General features: G+C 40.6%; 1 non-coding gene across 1 annotated transcript; it reads right to left on the reverse strand.

Annotated features, from left to right (window-relative positions):
- Positions 1–303: 303 nt before the first annotated feature.
- On the reverse strand, positions 304–412 carry LOC130951393 (small nucleolar RNA R71). The gene has a single exon (XR_009073956.1). It is a non-coding gene; the product is annotated as a small nucleolar RNA R71 (small nucleolar RNA).
- Positions 413–20,262: the final 19,850 nt, after the last annotated feature.

Genomic DNA, 20,262 nt, shown 5'->3' on the forward strand with positions numbered 1-20,262 from the left:
GCCATTAGAGCAAACAACTTTGAGCTTAAGCCTCAGTTAGTTTCTCTAATGCAACAGAATTGCAAGTTCCATGGACTTCCAATGGAAGATCCTCATCAGTTTTTAGCTGAGTTCTTGCAAATCTGTGACACAGTCAAGAATAATGGGGTTGACCCTGAGGTCTACAGACTGATGCTATTCCCTTTTGCTGTAAGAGACAGAGCTAGAATATGGTTGGACTCACAACCTAAAGATAGCCTGGACTCTTGGGAAAAGCTAGTCAATGCCTTCTTGGCAAAGTTCTTTCCACCTCAAAAATTGAGTAAGCTTAGAGTGGAAGTCCAAACCTTCAGACAGAAGGATGGAGAATCCCTCTATGAAGCTTGGGAAAGATACAAACAATTAATCAGAAAATGTCCCTCAGACATGGTTTCTGAATGGAGCATCATAGGTATTTTCTATGATGGTCTCTCTGAACTATCCAAGATGTCTTTGGATAGCTCTGCTGGAGGATCTCTTCATCTGAAGAAGACGCCTACAGAGGCTCAAGAACTAATTGAAATGGTTGCAAATAACCAATTCATGTACACTTCTGAAAGGAATCCTGTGAACAATGGGACAAGTCAGAAGAAAGGAGTTCTTGAGATTGATGCTCTGAATGCCATTCTGGCTCAGAACAAGATATTGACCCAACAAGTCAATTTGATTTCTCAAAGTCTGTCTGGAATGCAAAATGCACCTGGCAGTACTAAGGAAGCTTCATCTGAGGAAGAAGCTTATGATCCTGAGAACCCTTCAATGGAAGAGGTGAATTACCTAGGAGAACCCTATGGAAACACCTATAATTCTTCATGGAGAAATCACCAAAATTTCTCATGGAAGAATCAAGAGAGACCTCAACAAGGTTTCAATAATAATAATGGTGGAAGAAACAGGCCTGGCAATAACAAGCCTTTTCCATCATCTTCTCAGCAACAGACAGAGAGTTCTAAGCAGAATACTTCTGACTTAGCAACAATGGTCTCTGATCTAATAAAGACCACTCAAAGTTTCATGAACGAAACAAAGTCCTCCATCAGAAATTTGGAAGGACAAGTGGGTCAGCTGAGCAAGAAAATTACTGAACTCCCTCCTAGTACTCTCCCAAGCAACACAGAAGAAAATCCAAAAGGAGAGTGCAAGGCCATCAATATGGCCGAATATGGAGAGGAAAGAGAGGAGGTGGACGCCACGGAGGAAGACCTCAATGGGCGTGCACCAACCTCTTCTGAGTTCCCCAATGAGGAACCATGGGAATCTGAGGCTCAAAATGAGACCATAGAGATTCCATTGGACTTACTTCTGCCATGCATGAGCTCTGATGAGTATTCTTCCTCTGAAGAGGATGAGTATATCACTGAAGAGCAAGTTGCTAAATACCTTGGAGCAATCATGAAGCTAAATGACAAGTTATTTGGAAATGAGACTTGGGAGGATGAACCCCCTTTGCTCACCAAAGAACTGGATGACTTGTCTAGGCAGAAACTGCTTCAAAAAAAAGGCAGGATCCTGGAAAGTTTTCCATACCTTGTACCATAGGCACCATGACCTTCAAGAAGGCTCTGTGTGACTTAGGGTCAAGTGTAAACCTCATGCCTCTCTCTGTAATAGAGAAGCTAGGGGTCTTTGAGGTACAAGCTGCAAAAATCTCACTAGAGATGGCAGACAACTCAAGAAAACAAGCTTATGGACTTGTAGAGAATGTTTTGGTTAAGATTGAGGACCATTACATCCCTACTGATTTCATAGTCCTAGAGACTGGGAAGTGCATGGATGAATCCATCATCCTTGGCAGACCCTTCCTAGCCACAGCAAAGGCTGTGATTGATGTTGATTGAGGAGAGTTGATCATTCAAGTGAATGAAGAATCCTTGGTGTTTAAGGCCCAAGGACATCCCTCTATCATCATGAGAGGAAGCATGAAGAGCTTCTCTCAAAACAGAGCCAAGCAGAGCCCCCACAGTCAAACTCTAAGTTTGGTGTTGGGAGGCCACAACCAAACTCTAAGTTTGGTGTTGGGAGGTTCCAACACGGTTCTGAGTATTTCTGAGGCTCCATGGGAGTCCTCTGTCAAGCTAATGACATTAAAGAAGCGCTTGTTGGGAGGCAACCCAATGTTTTATAGTTAACTATTTTCTTTTGTTATTTTATCTTTTTTGTAGGTTGATGATCATAAGAAGTCCCAAAAACAATGAAAAAAGCAAAAACAGAATGAAAAACAGGAAGAAAAACAGCACACCCTGGAGGAAGATGCTGCTGGCGTTTAAACGCCAGTAAGCCTAGCAGTTGGGCGTTTAACGCCCAGTCTGGCACCATTCTGGGCGTTTAACGCCAGAAAGGGGCACCAGACTGGCGTTAAACGCCAAGAAAGGGCAAGAATCTGGCGTTAAACGCCAGAAATGGGCACCAGCCCGGCGTTTAACGCCAGAATTGGCTCAAAACGTGGATTTTGATGCTATTTGGTGCAGGGATGACTTTTCCTTGACACCTAAGGATCTGTGGACCCCACAGGATCCCTACCAACCCCACCACCCTCTCCTCTTCTTCACCCATTCACCAATCACCTCAATACCTCTTCACCACTCACTCCCCTCTTCCTCATTTCTTCTTCTTCTACTCTCTTCTTTCTTCTTTTGCTCGAGGACGAGCAAACCTTTTAAGTTTGGTGTGGTAAAAGCATTGCTTTTTGTTTTTCCATAACCATTTATGGCATCCAAAGCCGGTTCAACTGAGAAGGCATGACCTCAAGCCCATCACTAAGAAGAAGATGGAGCAAACAAGAGTCCCCTCTCATCAAGAAATCCCTGAGATACCTCAAGGGATGCACTTTCCTCCACAAGACTACTGGGAGCAAATTAACACCTCCCTAGGAAAATTAAGTTCCAACATGGGACAACTAAGGGTGGAGCACCAAGAACACTCCATCATCCTCCATGAAATTAGAGAAGATCAAAGAATCATGAGAGAGGAGCAACAAAGACAAGGAAGAGACATTGAGGAGCTCAAGCACTCCATAGGATCTTCAAGAAGAAGAAAGAGCTGCCATCACTAAGGTGGACCCGTTCTTTAATCTCCTTGTTCTTTATTCTTCTGTTTTCGAATTTTAGTGCTTTATGTTTATCCATGTTTGTGTCTTATGATCATTAGTGTCTTAGTGTCTATGCCTTAAAGCTATGAATATGAATCCATCACCTTTCTTAAATGAAAAACTGTTTTTATCACAAAAGAACAAGAAGTACAGGATTTCAAATTCATCTTTAAAACTAGCTTAATTAGTTTGATGTGGTGACAATACTTGTTGTTTTCTGAATGTATGCTTAAACAGTGCATATGTCTTTTGAATTTGTGGTTCATGAATGTTAAAATTGTTGGCTCTTGAAAGAATGATGAAAAAGGAGACATGTTACTGAGGATCTGAAAAATCATAAAAATGATTCTTGAAGCAAGAAAAAGCAGTGAATACAAAAAAAAAAAGAGAGAAAAAGAAGGAGAAAAACGAAAAAAAAAGGGAGAAAGAGAAAAAGAAAGAAAAAGAAAGAAATAAAGTTGTGATCCAAGGAAATAAGAGTGTGCTTAAGAACCCTGGACACCTCTAATTGGGGACTTTAGCAAAGCTGAGTCACAATCTGAAAGGTTCACCCAATTATGTGTCTGTGGCATGTATGTATCCGGTGGTAATACTGGAAGACAGAGTGCTTTGGGCCACGGCCAAGACTCAATAAGTAGCTGTGTTCAAGAATCATCATACTTAACTAGGAGAATCAATAACACTATCTGGATTCTGAGTTCCTAAAGAAGCCAATCATTCTGAATTTCAAAGGATAAAGTGAGATGCCAAAACTGTTCGGAGGCAAAAAGCTACTAGTCCCGCTCATCTAATTTGGAGCTTAGTTTCATTGATAATTTGGAGTCTATAGTATATCTTCTTTTTATCTTATTGATTTTCAGTTGCTTGAGGACAAGCAACAATTTAAGTTTGGTGTTGTGATGAGCGGATAATTTGTACGCTTTTTGGCATTGTTTTTATTATGTTTTTGATATGATCTAGTTAGTTTTTAGTATATTTTTATTAGTTTTAGTTAAATTCACTTTTCTGGACTTTACTATGAGTTTGTGTATTTTTCTGTGATTTCAGGTATTTTCTGGCTGAAATTGAGGGACCCGAGCAAAAATCTGATTCAGAGACTAAAAAGGACTGCAGATGCTGTTGGATTCTGACCTCCCTGCACTCGAAGTGGATTTTCTGGAGCTACAGAAGCCCAATTGGCGCGCTCTCAACGGCCTTGGAAAGTAGACATCCTGGGCTTTCCAGCAATATATGATAGTCCATACTTTGCCCAAGATTTGATGGCCCAAACCGGCGTTCAAAGTCACCTCAAGAAATTCCAGCGTTAAACGCCGGAACTGGCACCTAAATGGGAGTTAAACGCCCAAACTGGCATAAAAGCTGGCGTTTAACTCCAAGAAGAGTCTCTACACGAAATTACTTCATTGCTCAGCCCAAGCACACACCAAGTGGGCCCGGAAGTGGATTTTTATGTCATTTACTCATCTCTGTACACCCTAGGCTACTAGTTCTCTATATAGGACCTTTTACTATTGTATTTTTAATCTTTTGGACATCTAGTTCTTAGATCAGATCTTGGTTCTTCTGGTTCCCTCTCTGGGGCCGAAACCAATGATCACTCTTGTTCTTATGTATTTTCAACGGTGGAGTTTCTACACACCATAGATTAAGGTGTGGAGCTCTGCTGTACCTCGAGTATTAATGCAATTACTATTGTTCTTCTATTCAATTCCGCTTGTTCTTTGTCCAAGATATCACTTGTTCTTCAACTTGATGAAGGTGATGATTGACGCCCATCACCATTCTCACCCATGAACAAAGTGACTGACAACCACTCTTGTTCTACAAGCATCTGAGGCTTAGTGAATATCTCTTGGATTCTTTAATCGGAATCTTCGTGGTATAGGCAGGACCTGATGGCGGCATTCAAGAGAATCTGGAAGGTCTAAACCTTGTCTGTGGTATTCTGAGTAGGATTCAATGACTGAATGACTGTGACGTGCTTCAAACCTGTAACCTACTGGGCGTTAGTGACAGACACAAAAGAGGGATTCTATTCCGGTAGGGGAGGGAACCAAACCGGTGATTGGCAGTACTGTGACAGAGTGCGTGCATTAGCTTTCACTGCGAGGATGGGAGGTAGCCATTGACAACGGTGAAACCCTACACGAGCTTGCCATGGAAAGGAGTAAGAAGGATTGGATGAAGGCAGTAGGAAAGCAGAGAGACGGAAGGGAAGGCATCTTCATACGCTTGTCTGAAGCTCTCACACCAATGATATACATAAGTATCTCTATCTTTATCTTTACGTTTTATTCATCATCTATACCCATTTGAGTCTGCCTGACTGAGATGTACAAGGTGACCATAGCTTGCTTCATACCAACAATCTCTGTGGGATCGACCCTTACTCACGTAAGGTATTACTTGGACGACCCAGTGCACTTGCTGGTTAGTTGTGTGAAGTTGTAGTGATCACAATTTCGCGCACCAGTGTCCCAAACCAACTCAAGAGGGGAGATCTCAAACCAGTTGCAAGAGGCTGGTTGGATTTCATAGGGCGTTCTATCTTGCCCAATAATAACCGTTCTGAGGTTACTATCAAGAGAGCAGTGATGATTCATTGCATTATGCTGGGAAAAAAAGTGGAGATTCATCATCTGATTGCTTGTGAGATTTACACAATTGCAAACAAGAAATCCACTGAAGCCAAACTGGCTTACCCAAGCTTAATCTCTTTGCTATGTAAAGATGCTGGGGTGAGGATGGGAGTAGATGAATTCATCCCAATTGAGCACCCAATCACCAAGAGGTCAATGGAATGACAAATGCAAGATAACTCTATCAAAAGGAGAGCGCAGGAATTCCTCCCTGAACTTCCTGAAATTGACTACTGGACTCGTCTAGAAGCATCTGTTGCCAAGCTGCAAGAAGCTATGGTACAAATAAAGGAAGAATAGCAGAATCAAAACTGCATGCTCTGCAAATTGCTGAAGGAACAAGAGAAGCAGGGGCGTGAGCTATAGAAGCTGAAGCGCCAGAAGCTCTCCCTTGAAGGGTCAAATACCCCACAAGTTGAGGGAGCATCCACTTCTCAAGATCAAGGTTGTTGAGTCCTAACTCTGAGATAATCTCTATCATTAGGAGTCTATTTTAGAGTCATTTAAAATTTTATTTTCTATTACTATTAGTCTTATCTTATATCTATTTTTGAGTCTTATTCTTAATTCATGATTAATAAAATTTAAGGTTCATGTCTTAAAGCTATAAATGTCCTATGAATCCATCACCTTTCTTAAATGAAAAATGCTCTAATCACAAAAGAACAAGAAGTACAGGATTTTGAATTCATCTCTGAAACTAGTTGAATTAGTTTGATGTGGTGACAATAATTTTTGTTTTCTGAATGAATGCTTGATTAAAGAATGTTAAACTTGTTGGCTCTTGAAAGAATGATGGAAAAGGAGAAATGTTATTGAGGATCTGAAAAATCATCAAATTGATTCTTGAAGCAAGAAAAAGCAGTCAAAAAAATTTTTTTAAAGTGATCCAAGGCAAAAAGAGTGTGCTTAAGAACCCTGGACACCTCTGATTGGGGACTCTAGCAAAGCTGAGTCACAATCTGAAAAGGTTCACCCAGTCATGTGTCTGTGGCATGAATGTATCCGGTGGTAATATTGGAAGACAGAGTGCTTTGGGCCACAGCCAAGACTCATAAAGTAGCTATGTTCAAGAATCATCATACTTAACTAGGAGAATCAATAACACTATCTGAGTTCTGAGTTCCTATAGATGCCAATTATTCTAAACTTCAAAGGATAAAGTGAGATGCCAAAACTATTCAGAAGCAAAAAGCTACTAGTCCCGCTCATCTAATTGGAACTAAGTTTCTTTGATATTTTGGAGTCTATAGTATATTCTCTTCTTTTTATTCTATTTTGATTTTCAGTTGCTTGGGGACAAGCAACAATTTAAGTTTGGTGTTGTGATGAGCGGATAATTTATACGCTTTTTGGCATTGTTTTTAGTATGTTTTTAGTATATTTTAGTTAGTTTTTATTACATTTTTATTAGTTTTTAGTTAAAATTCACTTTTCTGGGCTTTACTATGAGTTTGTGTGTTTTTCTGTGATTTCAGGTATTTTCTGGCTGAAATTGAGGGACCTGAGCAAAAATCTTATTCAGAGGTTGAAAAGGACTGCAGATGCTGTTGGATTCTGACCTCCCTGCACTCGAAGTGGATTTTCTGGGCTTTCCAGCAATGTATAATAGTACATACTTTTCCCGAGATTTGATGGCCCAAACCGGCGTTGCAAATCAGCTTCAGAATTCCCGGTGTCTAACGCCGGAACTGGCACAAAAATTGGAGTTAAACGCCCAAACTGGCATAAAAGCTGGCGTTTAACTCCAGAAAAAGTCTCTACACTTGAAAGCTTCAATGCTCAGCCCAAGCACACACCAAGTGGACCCCGGAAGTGGATTTTTACGTCATTTACTCATTTCTGTATACCTTAGGTTACTAGTTCACTATTAATAGGACCTTTTGACATTGTATCTGGACCTCATGACACTTTACACGTCTCTTATTGTATCTTCTATGGCATGAGTCTCTAAACCCCATGGTTGGGGGTGAGGAGCTCTGCTGTGTCTTGATGGATTAATGCAATTACTACTGTTTTTCATTCAATCATGCTTGCTTCTATTCTAAGATATCACTTGTTCCTAAACCTAATGAATGTGATGATCCGTGACACTCATCATCATTCTCACCTATGAACGTATGCCTGACAACCACCTCCATTCTATCTTAGATTGAGTAGATATCTCTTGGATTCCTTAAACAGAATCTTCGTGGTATAAGCTAGAATTGATGGCAGCATTCAAAAGAATCCGGAAGGTCTAAACCTTGTCTGTGGTATTCTGAGTAGGATTCAAGGATTGAATGACTGTGACAAGCTTTAAACTCCTGAAGGGTGGGCGTTAGTGACAGACGCAAAAGAATCACTGGATTCTATTCCAACCTGATTAAGAACCGACAGATGATTAGCCGTGCTGTGACAGAGCGCGTTGAACATTTTCACTGAGAGGATGGGAGGTAGCCATTGACAACGGTGAAACCCTACATACAGCTTGCCATGGAAGGGGCCTTGCGTGCTTGAAGAAGAAGACAGTAGGAAAGCAGAGATTCAGAAGATAGAGCATCTCCAAAACCTCAACCTGTTCTCCATTACTGCAAAACAAGTATTTATTTCATGTTCTTCTACTTTTCACAATTAAACCTGAGAATTACAAATCTCCTGACTAAGAGTTACAAGATAACCATAGCTTGCTTCAAGCCGGCAATCTCCGTGGGATCGACCCTTACTCACGTAAGGTATTACTTGGACGACCCAGTGCACTTGCTGGTTAGTTGTGCTGGATTGCAAAAGTGTGATTGCAATTTCGTGCACCACCCACTATAGACTATTATATATCTTTGGAAAGCTATGAATGTCAGCTTTCTAACGCAACTAAAATCACCTCAATTGGATCTCTATAACTCAAGTTATGCTCCTTTGAAGTGGACAAGGTCGCTGGCATAGTCGCTAGCGTTACTGGAAAACGTGAGTCACGATAACGCTAGCGATTAGGGGCTTAATATTGCCAGGTTCTGGAGCTCAAACTTAATGTCCATCCCATACTATTATATATTTTTGAAAAGCTCTGGATGTCTACTTTCCAACACTTTTGAAAGCGCATCATTTGGAGCTCTACAGCTCGAGTTACACTTCTTGGAAGGTGAAGAGGTCAGTTGGCCTTACTACAGGTTGATACCATGTTCATCTTTGCAATTTCGGGGCAGGTTTTCTCCCTAAAATTTAGTGTCCACCATGTAGTGCCACATATGCTTGGAAAACTCTAGAATCCTACTTTTCAATGCCACTGGAATCACCTCATTTGGAGATTTGTGGCTCAAGTTATTTTTGTTTAAAGAAGGCATGGTCAGGCTGCTGTGTGAGATTTTTGCCCACGTTACTGTCCACGTTAGTGTAACTAACGTGGGTCTTCCTTTGCTTCGCTAGCGTTAGTGGCGTTCACCTTTTCCACTAACGTTGGCGTCTCCCTTTCCTTCCACGTTAGTTCTCACATTAATGTAACTAACGTGGAAGCAAACGTGTGTCTTCTTGCCCTTCGCTAGCGTTATTGGCACTCACTTTTGCCAATAACGCTGCTCCTTCTTCAAAGTTAATGCCATTAACGTTCCCACTAACGTTCCAACTTTCCTTCCTTCTACGTTAGTGCCCACGTTAGTAGCACTAACGTAGCCACTAACGTGGCTCTTCTCTACTTCTTTTGGCCTGAAATCAAACAAACAATGTGCATCAAGGTAACATACAAGATGATCTTTATATACTAAGTGTGCTAATAATACTCAAAATCAAAATTTCACTTAGTGTGATCTATTTTATCATTACCCTGTATATTAGCTAAAATTCACCTATGCTTGAGATTTTGTTTCATGCAGAGATTTTTCATGCTATTACTCATATATTGGCAAAATTTGTATGAAAACTAAACAAAAATCTACTGAAATAACTACTAAAAATAGGCAATGATGCACGCGCATCAACCACCTGTCCCGGATAGAACCAGTAGTAGGAGCATCCCTCCCTCCTACTGAGATCTCTGAAACCTTTCCAGATGAGCAATTGTTTGCCATTCAGGAAGCACCATGGTTTGCGGACATTGCAAACTATTAAGCTGTGAGGTTCATACCCAAAGAGTACAGTAGGCAGCAAATAAAACAATTGGTTTCTGATGCAAAGTACTACTTGTGGGATGAACCATACCTCTTTAAGGGGTGTGCAGACAGAATAATCCGTAGATATGTGCCTAGAGAAGAGGCGCAGAAGACCCTATGGCACTGCCATGGATCACAATATGGAGGACATTTTGGAGGTGAGCGAACAGCCACAAGGGTCCTCTAATGTGGCTTCCACTGGCCCACTCTCTATTGAGACTCCCGAGAGTTTGTACGTAACTGTGACAGCTGCCAGAGAGCTGGTAATCTGCCTCACGGTTATGCCATGCCTCAGCAAGGGATCTTAGAGATTGAGTTGTTTGATGTATAGGGTATTGACTTCATGGGACCTTTCCCACCTTCATATTCAAACACTTATATTTTGGTGGCAGTAGACTATGTATCTAAATGGGTAGAAGCAATCGCAACACCCACTAATGATACTAAGACAGTGATAAAGTTCCTCCAGAAGCATATCTTTAGCAGGTTTGGTGTCCCTAGGGTACTGATCAGTGATGGAGGCACTCATTTCTACAATAAACAGCTTGACTCTTCTCTGATTCGATATGGAATTAACCACAGAATGGCAACCCCGTATCATCCCCAGACAAATGGGCAGGCTGAAGTCTCAAATAGAGAACTAAAACGAATCCTAGAATGGACTGTAAATAGCTGTAGAAGGAATTGGACAAGAAGTTTGGATGATGCTCTGTGGGCAAACAGAACCGCTGATGAGCGGATAATTTATACGCTTTTTGGCATTATTTTTAGGTAGTTTTTAGTATATTTTAGTTACTTTTTAGTATATTTTTATTAGTTTTTATGCAAAAATCACATTTCTGAACTTTACTATTAGTTTGTGTGTTTTTCTGTGATTTCAGGTATTTTCTGCCTGAAATTGAGGGACTTGAGCAAAAATCTGATTCAGAGGCTGAGAATGGACTGCAGATGCGGTTGGATTCTGACCTCCCTGCACTCGAAGTAGATTTTCTGGAGCTACAGAAACCCAATTAGCGCACTATCAATTGCGTTGGAAAGTAGACATCTTGGGTTTTCCAGAAATGTATAATAGTCCATACTTTTCTTGAGATTTGATGGCCCAAACTGGGGTCCAAATGCCCACCAAAGACCCTTTTCTGGCGTATAACGCCAGAACTGGCACTAAAGCTGGAGTTAAACGCCCAAACTGGCACCCAAGCTGGCGTTTAACTCCAAGTGTGAAAGCTTCAAGGCTCAGCCCAAACAGACAACAAGTGGGACCCGGAAGTGAATTTCTGCACTATCTGCACTTAGTTACTCATTTTCTGTAAACCTAGTTTACTAGTTTAGTATAAATAGCACTTTTTACTATTGTATTCATATCTTTGGACAACTTTTTGATCCTTTGATCAGGTCTTCTTCCCCTGTTTTTGAATTCTTATGTCATTTAGGAGGCTGGCCATTCGGCCATGACTAGACCTTTTGTTCTTATGTATTTTCAACGGTGGAGTTTCTACACCTCATAGATTAAGGTGAGGAGCTCTGCTGTTCCTCATAAATTAATGCAAGTACTATTGTTTTTCCTTCAATTCACACTTACTTCTTCTCCAAGATATACTCTTGTACTTAATTCAGTTAAGTCAGACTGAAGGGGTGACCCGTGACAATCACCCACTATCTTCAGTACTCGCTTAGCCAAGATTTGCGTGCCTGACAACCACAAAGTGGTCTACATGATGTTCAACGTAGTCATTGGATGCCAGCCGGAGTATACTCTCTTGGGTCTCTAATCCACGGATTCGCATCATCTCTCCTGACAACAGAGTTTGGTGTCTTACATGTGTTTCTTTTCTTAAAAATTTTTCAAAAATAAGTTCTTGATGTTCATCATGATTTTCAAAGTGTTCTTGGTGTTCATCTTGACATTCAAAGTGTTCTTGCATGCATTATTGGTTTTGATCTTAATTTTTCATGTTTTGAGTCATTTTTTTGTTTTTCTCTTTCCTCATTAAAATTCAAAAATAAAAAAATATCTTATCCTTATTTCGCTCATAAATTTTGAAATTTTGGACTGAGTTAGTCAAGGATTTTTAAAATTTAGTTGTTTCTTGTTAGTCAAATCAAAATTTCAATTTAAAAATTCTATCTTTTCAAATCTTTTTCAAAAATCAAATCTTTTTACAAGGAGAAAGCAAAATAGTGGCATGACAAGAAGCTGTCATCTAGAGTCTTTGAGCCAGGACAGAAGGTTCTGCTGTTTAACTCTAGGCTCGGATTTTTCCTTGGGAAATCGAAATCCCGGTGGAAGGGACGATATGTGATTACACGTGTGTCACCGTATGGATATGTAGAGCTTCAAGATATTGACTCTGACAAAAAGTTCATTGTTAATGGATAGAAAGTCAAGCATTATCTTGAAGGCAATGTTGAGCAAGAATGCTCAAGACTGAGACTAGATTAAGGCTCAGTAAAGTCCAGCTAAAGACAATAAAGAAGCGCTTGCTGGGAGACACCCCAGCCATTAGCAAGGTTTTTTGTTATTTAAATAATAATTATACGAGTCTGATATAATTTATTTTTAAGGTTAATGGTCAATTGCAGAAGTTTACAGAGTTACAGAAGGGTTCGAAGCATAAAGTGGAGAAATCACAGAGAAACAGAGCTTACTGGCGTTAAAAAGCTAGTAAAGAAGCATTCTGGGCGTTAAACGCTAGAATGGCTACCATTCTGGGCATTTAACGCCAGTAAAGATATCATTCTGGGCGTTAAACGCCAGAAACAGCAGCATCCTGGGCATTCCAAAAAATGCCCAGTGACAAAGGATTCCCGGCGTTTAACGCTAACCAGGGTACCTGGCTGGGCGTCAAATGCCCAAATTGGCCATCAGATGGGCGTTAAACACCAGAATGGCTATCATCCTGGGCGTTTAACGCCAGCACAGCAAAGGGGAGGTCATTTCATTTTTAATTCAATTTTTTTCAAATTTTCATGTTTTAATTCATAATTTTCTGCATAAATATGTCACAAATATTCACCTTTCAATTTCAATTTTCAAAAATTGATGATTTTGTAAATTCTTTTTAAATTCTTTTTCAATCCTTTTCAAAACAATTTTAAGCCTCTTTTTTTTTTCAATTTCTTTCCAAATATTTTTTTTCATCCACCTTACCAATCATATCTTTCTAACTTTCCTTTTTCTAAAAATTTGAAAACCACTTCCCCCTCCCTTTTAAATACACATTCAGCCACCTCCTTGAGCCATTATTCGAATCTTTCTCTCCCTCTCTTCCTCTTCTTTCTTTTCTTTTGCTTGAGGACAAGCAAACCTCTAAGTTTGGTGTGATTTTCTGTGATCACTGACCAAGATCATGGCCCCTAAAGGAAAACAAACCACTCCAAGAGGCAAGAAAGAAAACAATCCAAAACCACAATGATTGCACGAGAGGTTCTGCACCAAAGAACATGCGGATCATTACTTCAAAATTGTGTGCCAAAGATCAATGATCCTGAAAGTTAAATTCGATCTAAATGAAGACGAATATCCGGAGATCCAAGAGTAGATTCAAAACAGGGGCTGGGAAATCCTGGCTAATCCTGAGATACATGTTGGAAGAAATATGATCCATGAATTCTATGCAAATCTGTGGATGATAGATAAGCAAAGAATGTAGGGAACTACCTTCCACACCTTTTGGATTATGGTCAGAGGAAAGGTTATTTACTTTCATTTTGATAAAGTGAGAGAAGTCCTCAAACCTCCTCAGCTACAATCCAGAATCCTTTAATAGGAGAATGGCTAAAGATAAAAAGATGGATCAAGTTCTAGAGGACATATGCCTCCCTGGAACCAAGTGGATAACCAACTCAAAAGGTGTCCCAAACCAGCTGAAGAGAGGAGATCTCAAACCAGTCGCTAAGGGCTGGCTGGATTTCATTGGGCATTCTATACTTTCCACCAGCAACCGGTTTGAAGTTGATGACAAGTCATCATATACCCATTTTTCAAGCTAATTTTACTTGTTTTGTTAGTCTTTATGCACTTTCTGGCATCCTAAGTAATTGATTTGGAGTGAAAATGCATAACTTCTTTAAATCAAACAACCACCATGAAATTAATGTTAACTCATGAGGTTTAAGCTAAATTTAATTGAATTTTAATTGATTTATAAGCCTCTTGAATTTAGTGATACTTTGAGTGGTTGTTTTGGTTTATTGTAGGTGAAGAAAAGAAAAAAAGGAAAAGCGTGGCCTAAGGAAGTGTGGCCCAAGGAGAAGAAAATGTGGTCAAAGAGAGAAGAAGTGTGGCGCACAAAATGAGGAAGGCAAGCATTGCCCTCCACAAGGGCACACTGCCCTCTAGGAGGGCAACATAAGGGAGCAAGCCAAGAAGAGGCAACTCTGCCCTGCCCACGACAAGGGCAGAGCACAAAATTGTGCCTTGGATCAAAGGAAGGAAAAACCTTGCCCTGCCCTCCACAAGGGCAGTATCGGGCCTTCATGGAAAATAAATCAAAGGAAAAAGGTCACCCATGAATGCCACAAGAGTCGAACACGGAACAAGGAAGAAGCAAGGAACTAGGCTTGATTATGGTGCCAAGAAAACCAAGGAAAATGAGTAGCGTGCGTTCCAGCCATGTCTCGAACGCGAGACTTCAGATTGGAAACACTGCCCTGCCCTCCGCGAGGGCAGGGCAGCATTTTGTTGTGGCACACAGGCGCACCAACCTGGCGCACCAAGGGCATCATTCGGCAGCACCAGCAGCGCACCAAGGCACCAATCTGGCGCACCAAACTTTTCTGCCCTGCCCTCCACGAGGGCAGGGCAGCATCCTGTAGCGCACACCAACGCACCACGCCCGCACCATAGCCGCACGCACCAAATCCTACCCTGCCCTCCGCAAGGGCAGGGCAGCCTCCTGGAAGCAATCCTTCATGGGCTAAAATTGGATTAAAAATCCAATAAAATTCATTTCTTCACCAAATCAAAAGCCCATCCGAATCCCAAGATCCAAGAATAGAAAGTGTATAAATAGGAGTTAGTTTGATGTAATTAGGACCTTTACTTTCACTTTTACTTTTCACTTTTTACTTGACTTTTGAATTTGGCACTTTCTTTGGAGCTTGGAATTCTGCAAATTTTCTTTGAGAGACTTGACCGAGAATTAGGAAGGAGAATTGATCTCTCTTCTTCCTCGTTCTTGCTTGGGAACTTTTACTTTTCTTGCTTTGAGTTTTGGGTGTGAAGAATTGTGGAAATTCTGTCTAAATCTCCATTCAAAATCTCTTTAATTCTCTTCTGCATAATTGAATCCATTTACATTCCCTTTACTGCTTCTTCTTCAATTTCTTGTTAATTGCTTTGTGAGCTTGGATCTGGGAAGGCAATTGAGATCTAGGCTTTGCTACCTAGTCTCTGGAGTCCTGAGATCTCAATTTACTCTTGGTTCTTCTGTGAACCTTTGCTGCATTTAATTTCCTTCTGTTTGAGTTCTAATTGCTTCTAATTAAATTTCTGCTCTATTGATTGTTGCAATTCACATTCTCCTGCTTAAATTTTGAAATCCCTATCCTTAAATCCCTTTTACATTCAAGCAATTTATATTCCTTGCAATTTAAGTTACTGCAATTTACATTTCTTGCACTTTAAGTTTCAGTCATTTAATTTCTTGTTCTTTCAGATTCAGTCCTTTTACTTTCAGTTCCTTTTAATTTCTGCAATTCTACCCTTCCCCCTTTACATTTACTATTATTTACTTCCTGTTAAACACAAATCACTCAACCAATACTTGATTCGCTTGACTAAATCAACCACTAAACTAAAATTGCTCAATCCTTCAATCCTTGTGGGATCGACCTCACTCATGTGAGTTATTATTACTTAATGCGACTCGATACACTTGCTGGTGAGTTTTGTGTCGGATCGTTTTCCGCACATCAAGTTTTTGGCGCCGTTGCCGGGGATTGAAATAGATTGACAATGATTAAGTGAAGTGGAGGTCTAGATTAAGCACTTTTTCTTTTCCGTTTCTCTAACACACTAACTGTTTGAATTTTTGCTTAAACTAACTAAAACCTCATTCTAGCAATAGATTGAAGTTTTATTGATTTTCTGGATCTTTGTGTTTATTGTTGTGTGTTTGTATGTCAGGTACAGGAAGATCTTCCCCTATTCTCTCTGAAATTGACCAAAGGACTCTTCGAAGAATAAGAAGAGCCGAAAGAGGAAAGAACGTTATTAGAGAGGAAGAATCTGAGGAGGAATTCCAAGAAATGGAAGGAGATCCATCAAATCCCAATCAACCAGAAGGAGGAGCCAATAATAACCAACAACAAAGAAGAGTACTGGCTTCCTACACATTTGCAAATGCTAGACATTATGGGAGTAGCATTCTTCCCCCCAATGTCAATGCAAACAATTTTGAACTAAAGCCACAGCTCATCACACTGGTCCAAAACAACTGTTCTTTTGGAGGAGGGCCATTGGAGGATCCGAATCAACATTTATCCACCTTCTTGAGGATTTGTGACACTGTCAAAACCAATGGTGTGCCTCCTGACAGTTACAAGTTGTTGCTCTTTCCATTCTCTCTCAGAGACAAAGCCACTCAATGGCTAGAAACGTTCCCAAAGGAAAGCATCAACACTTGGGATGACTTGGTGAGCAAGTTCCTTGCCAAATTTTATCCCCCTCAAAGAATCATAAGATTGAAGACTGAGGTGCAGACATTCACTTAAATGGAGGCTGAGAATTTATATGAAGCATGGGAAAGATATAAGGCACTATTGAGGAAGTGTCCACCGGAGATGTTTACTGAATGGGATAAGTTGCAGAATTTCTATGAAGGACTCACTCTAAAGGCTCAAGAAGCATTTGATCACTCAGCTGGAGGCTCATTACAACTCATGAAAACTACAGAGGAAGCTCAAAACCTCATTGATATGGTGGCCAACAACCAATATTTCTTTGCTCATCAAAGACAACGCCAACCCTCACAGAGAAGAGGAGTAATGGAGTTAGAAGGAGTGGATTCAATTCTAGCTCAAAACAAGATGATGCAGCAGCAGATTCAACAACAGTTTGAGCAAATGGCCAAAAGAATTGATGGCCTGCAAGTAGCAGCAGTGAGCACCACTAGCCAACCATCAACCACATGGGTGCAAAGTGAAGAAACCCAAGAGGAGCAACAGCAAGAGCAAGTCCAATACATGCACAACCAAAATCCTGGAACAAATGAAGTCTATGGTGATACTTACAATCCATCTTGGAAGAACCATCCCAACCTCAGATGGGGAGACAACCACAATCAAAGCCAACAACCATGGCAAAGAAACTCAAGTCAGAACAATTGGAAAAACACAAACCACAACCCCCAGCCTAACACTAACCAAAACACATACAGAAAACCACAAAATAACTATTCCAATTCCAACCATCACCTACCCAATAACCACCCAACTAACCAAAGCACTTACCATCATCCATCAACACCCCAAAACCAACCAATCTCACAAGACTCTCAGAGGATCACTAATCTAGAGCTGCTCATGGAGAAAATGATGAAGAACCAAGAATTGACAACAAAGAACCAAGAAGCTTCCATGAAGAACCTAGAGAGGCAGATTGGGCAAATCTCCAAACAAATTTCTGTTGAAAAACCATCAAGCTCACTACCAAGTGACACCATTCCCAACACAAAGGAAGAATGCAAGGTCGTGCAACTAAGAAGTGGAAAGATGTTAATGGATGGTAACCAAGGAGCAACCAAGAAACTTATGGAGAATGACAATGAGCCAACAAAGAATGCTGAAGCCATCAACAAGGACATGACAACCAAGAATGACCCAGAAAAACTCACAGAAGAAAACAACCAACCACAAAATCTGAAGAAGGGAAAGCAGATCATGGAAGAGTCAATTCCAAGACAACTTCAAGGGGAGAAGAGCTTAACATCACCACTACCTTATCCACAAAGATTCCACAAAGAGACAAAGGATCAGCATTTCCACAAATTTCTTGAGACTTTCAAGAAGTTGGAAATCAACATACCTTTGGCTGAGGTATTAGAGCAAATGCCTCTGTATGCCAAGTTCTTAAAGGAGCTCATCAACAAGAAGAGAAGTTGGAATGAGAAGGAGACTGTAATGCTTAGTGAAGAATGCAGTGCACTCATCAAAAAGGGACTCCCTCCCAAGCTTGAAGATCCTGGAGGTTTCTTCCCACCCTGCACTATTGGAAGCCTATTCATCAACAAGGGGATGTGTGACCTAGGAGCAAGCATAAATCTAATCCCATCTTCTTTAGTGAAAAAGCTTGGCATAGAGGAGGTGAAACCAATACAGATATCCTTGGAGTTGGTGGATCAATCAGTAGTATATCCTAAGGGGCTGATTGAGAACCTTTTAGTTAAGGTTGACAAGTTCATTTATCCGGCAGATTTTGTGATCCTGGATTCTTCAGAAAATGGAAATGACTCCATAATACTTGGTCGACCATTTTTGGCCACTGCTAGAGCCATTGTGGATATAGAGCAGGGAGAGCTAACCCTCAGGATGCATGAGGAGAGCATCACCTTGAAAGTCTTTCCAGAATTACAAAGGAATGAAGAAACAAGCAAGACAAGTGGTGACTTCCTTCCAAAGCAAGCAACCAACAAGGCAGTAGAACAGGAAAACAAGCATCTACAAGAAGAAAAAGGAATTCAAAAAGAAGCTGGGATGATAAACAAAAAGGAAGGTATCACAACTCAAGTCACTGTCAAAGGAAGCATATCAACAAGGAAGAAAAAGAAGAAAAACAAGAAAAAGGCCTACAAGGGGTGGAAGAATAAGAAAATCCCAACTGAAGGATTTGCCAAAGGTGATAAGGTGCAACTAGTGTATCAACAGCTAGGAACAAAAGATTATTACACTGTCAACCAAATACTCTCTCTTGAGCACATTGAAATTGAGCATCAAGGCACACAGAGAAAGCTTACAGTGAGAGGTGACAAGTTGAGAAATCACCAACATCAACCACCTTAAAGGGAGTCCAATGTCAAGCTAGTGACAATAAAAGAGCGCTCCATGGGAGGCAACCCATGATTTAAGATTTCTGTCTTCTCTTTAATAAGCTATGATTTCCTGAGTATGATTTTGAACCTTCATATTTGATAAATGCATATTTTATTTTAGAGCATAAGTCAGATGGTGGACGAAATTGTGATCCTTATTCATTGTAATTGGATTTTAGAAATTGGCACTGGTTATTTTCTTTATTGGAATTCACAACTCCGTTCAACTAACCAGCAAGTGTACTGGGTCGTCCAAGTAATAACCTTACGTGAGTAAGGGTCGAATCCACAGAGATTGTTGGTATGAAGCAAGCTATGGTCACCTTGTAAATCTCAGTTAGGGAGATTAAAGAGTAATTGTGATTATCATTAAATAAAAAGGAATAATAAAAGGGATAGAAATACTTATGTAGATTCATTGGTAGGAATTTCAGATAAGCGGAATGGAGGTGCTGTAGAGCTCACGGACACCTGCTCTCCTATTCCTTCTACTCAATCCTTCTTACTCCTTTCCATGGCAAGCTTTGTATAGGGGTTCACCATCAGCTGTGGCTACTTTCATCCTCTCGGGGAAATATCCTATGCGGCTGTCACTCGCACAGCTAACCAGTCTGGAGGCATCACCCATGGCTGATGGCTACATCCCATCCTCGCAGTGAAAGCTAATGCTCACGCACTCTGTCACAGTACGGCCAATCACCGGTTGGTTCCCTCCCCTACTGGAATAGAATCCATTGATTCTTTTGCGTTGTCACTACGCCCAGCAGGTTACAAGTTTGAAGCACGTCACAGTCATTCATTACCGGAATCCTACTCGGACACCACAGACAAGGTAGACTTTCCGGATTCCCAGGATCCTACTCGGAACACCACAGACAAGGTTGGACTTTCCGGATCCTCATAAATGCCGCCATCCATCTAGCTTATACCACGAAGATTCTGTTGGGGAATCTAAGAGATACACATTCAAGCTCTGTTGCATGTAGAATGAAAGTGGTTGTCAATCACGCGCGCTCATAAGTGAGAATGATAATGAGGGTTATCTAACTCATCACATTCATCATGTTCTTGGGTACGAATGAATATCTTGGAATAAGAATAAAAGAGAAATTGAATAAAAGAAGATAGAATTTCATTAATACTTGAGGTACAGCAGAGCTCCACACCCTTAATCTATGGTGTGCAGAAACTCCACCGTTGAAAATACATAAGCAAAGGGTTCAGGCATGGCCGAATGGCCAGCCCCCTAAAACGTGATCAATGATCTCCTAAGATGAAGAATAAAACAAAACTGAGACCAAAGATGTCTAATACAATAGATAAATGTCCTATATATACTAGACTAGCTACTAGGGTTTACATGAGTA

The sequence above is a fragment of the Arachis stenosperma genome, chromosome 1 (genome assembly GCF_014773155.1).
Source record: "Arachis stenosperma cultivar V10309 chromosome 1, arast.V10309.gnm1.PFL2, whole genome shotgun sequence".
Taxonomy (NCBI): domain Eukaryota; kingdom Viridiplantae; phylum Streptophyta; class Magnoliopsida; order Fabales; family Fabaceae; genus Arachis; species Arachis stenosperma.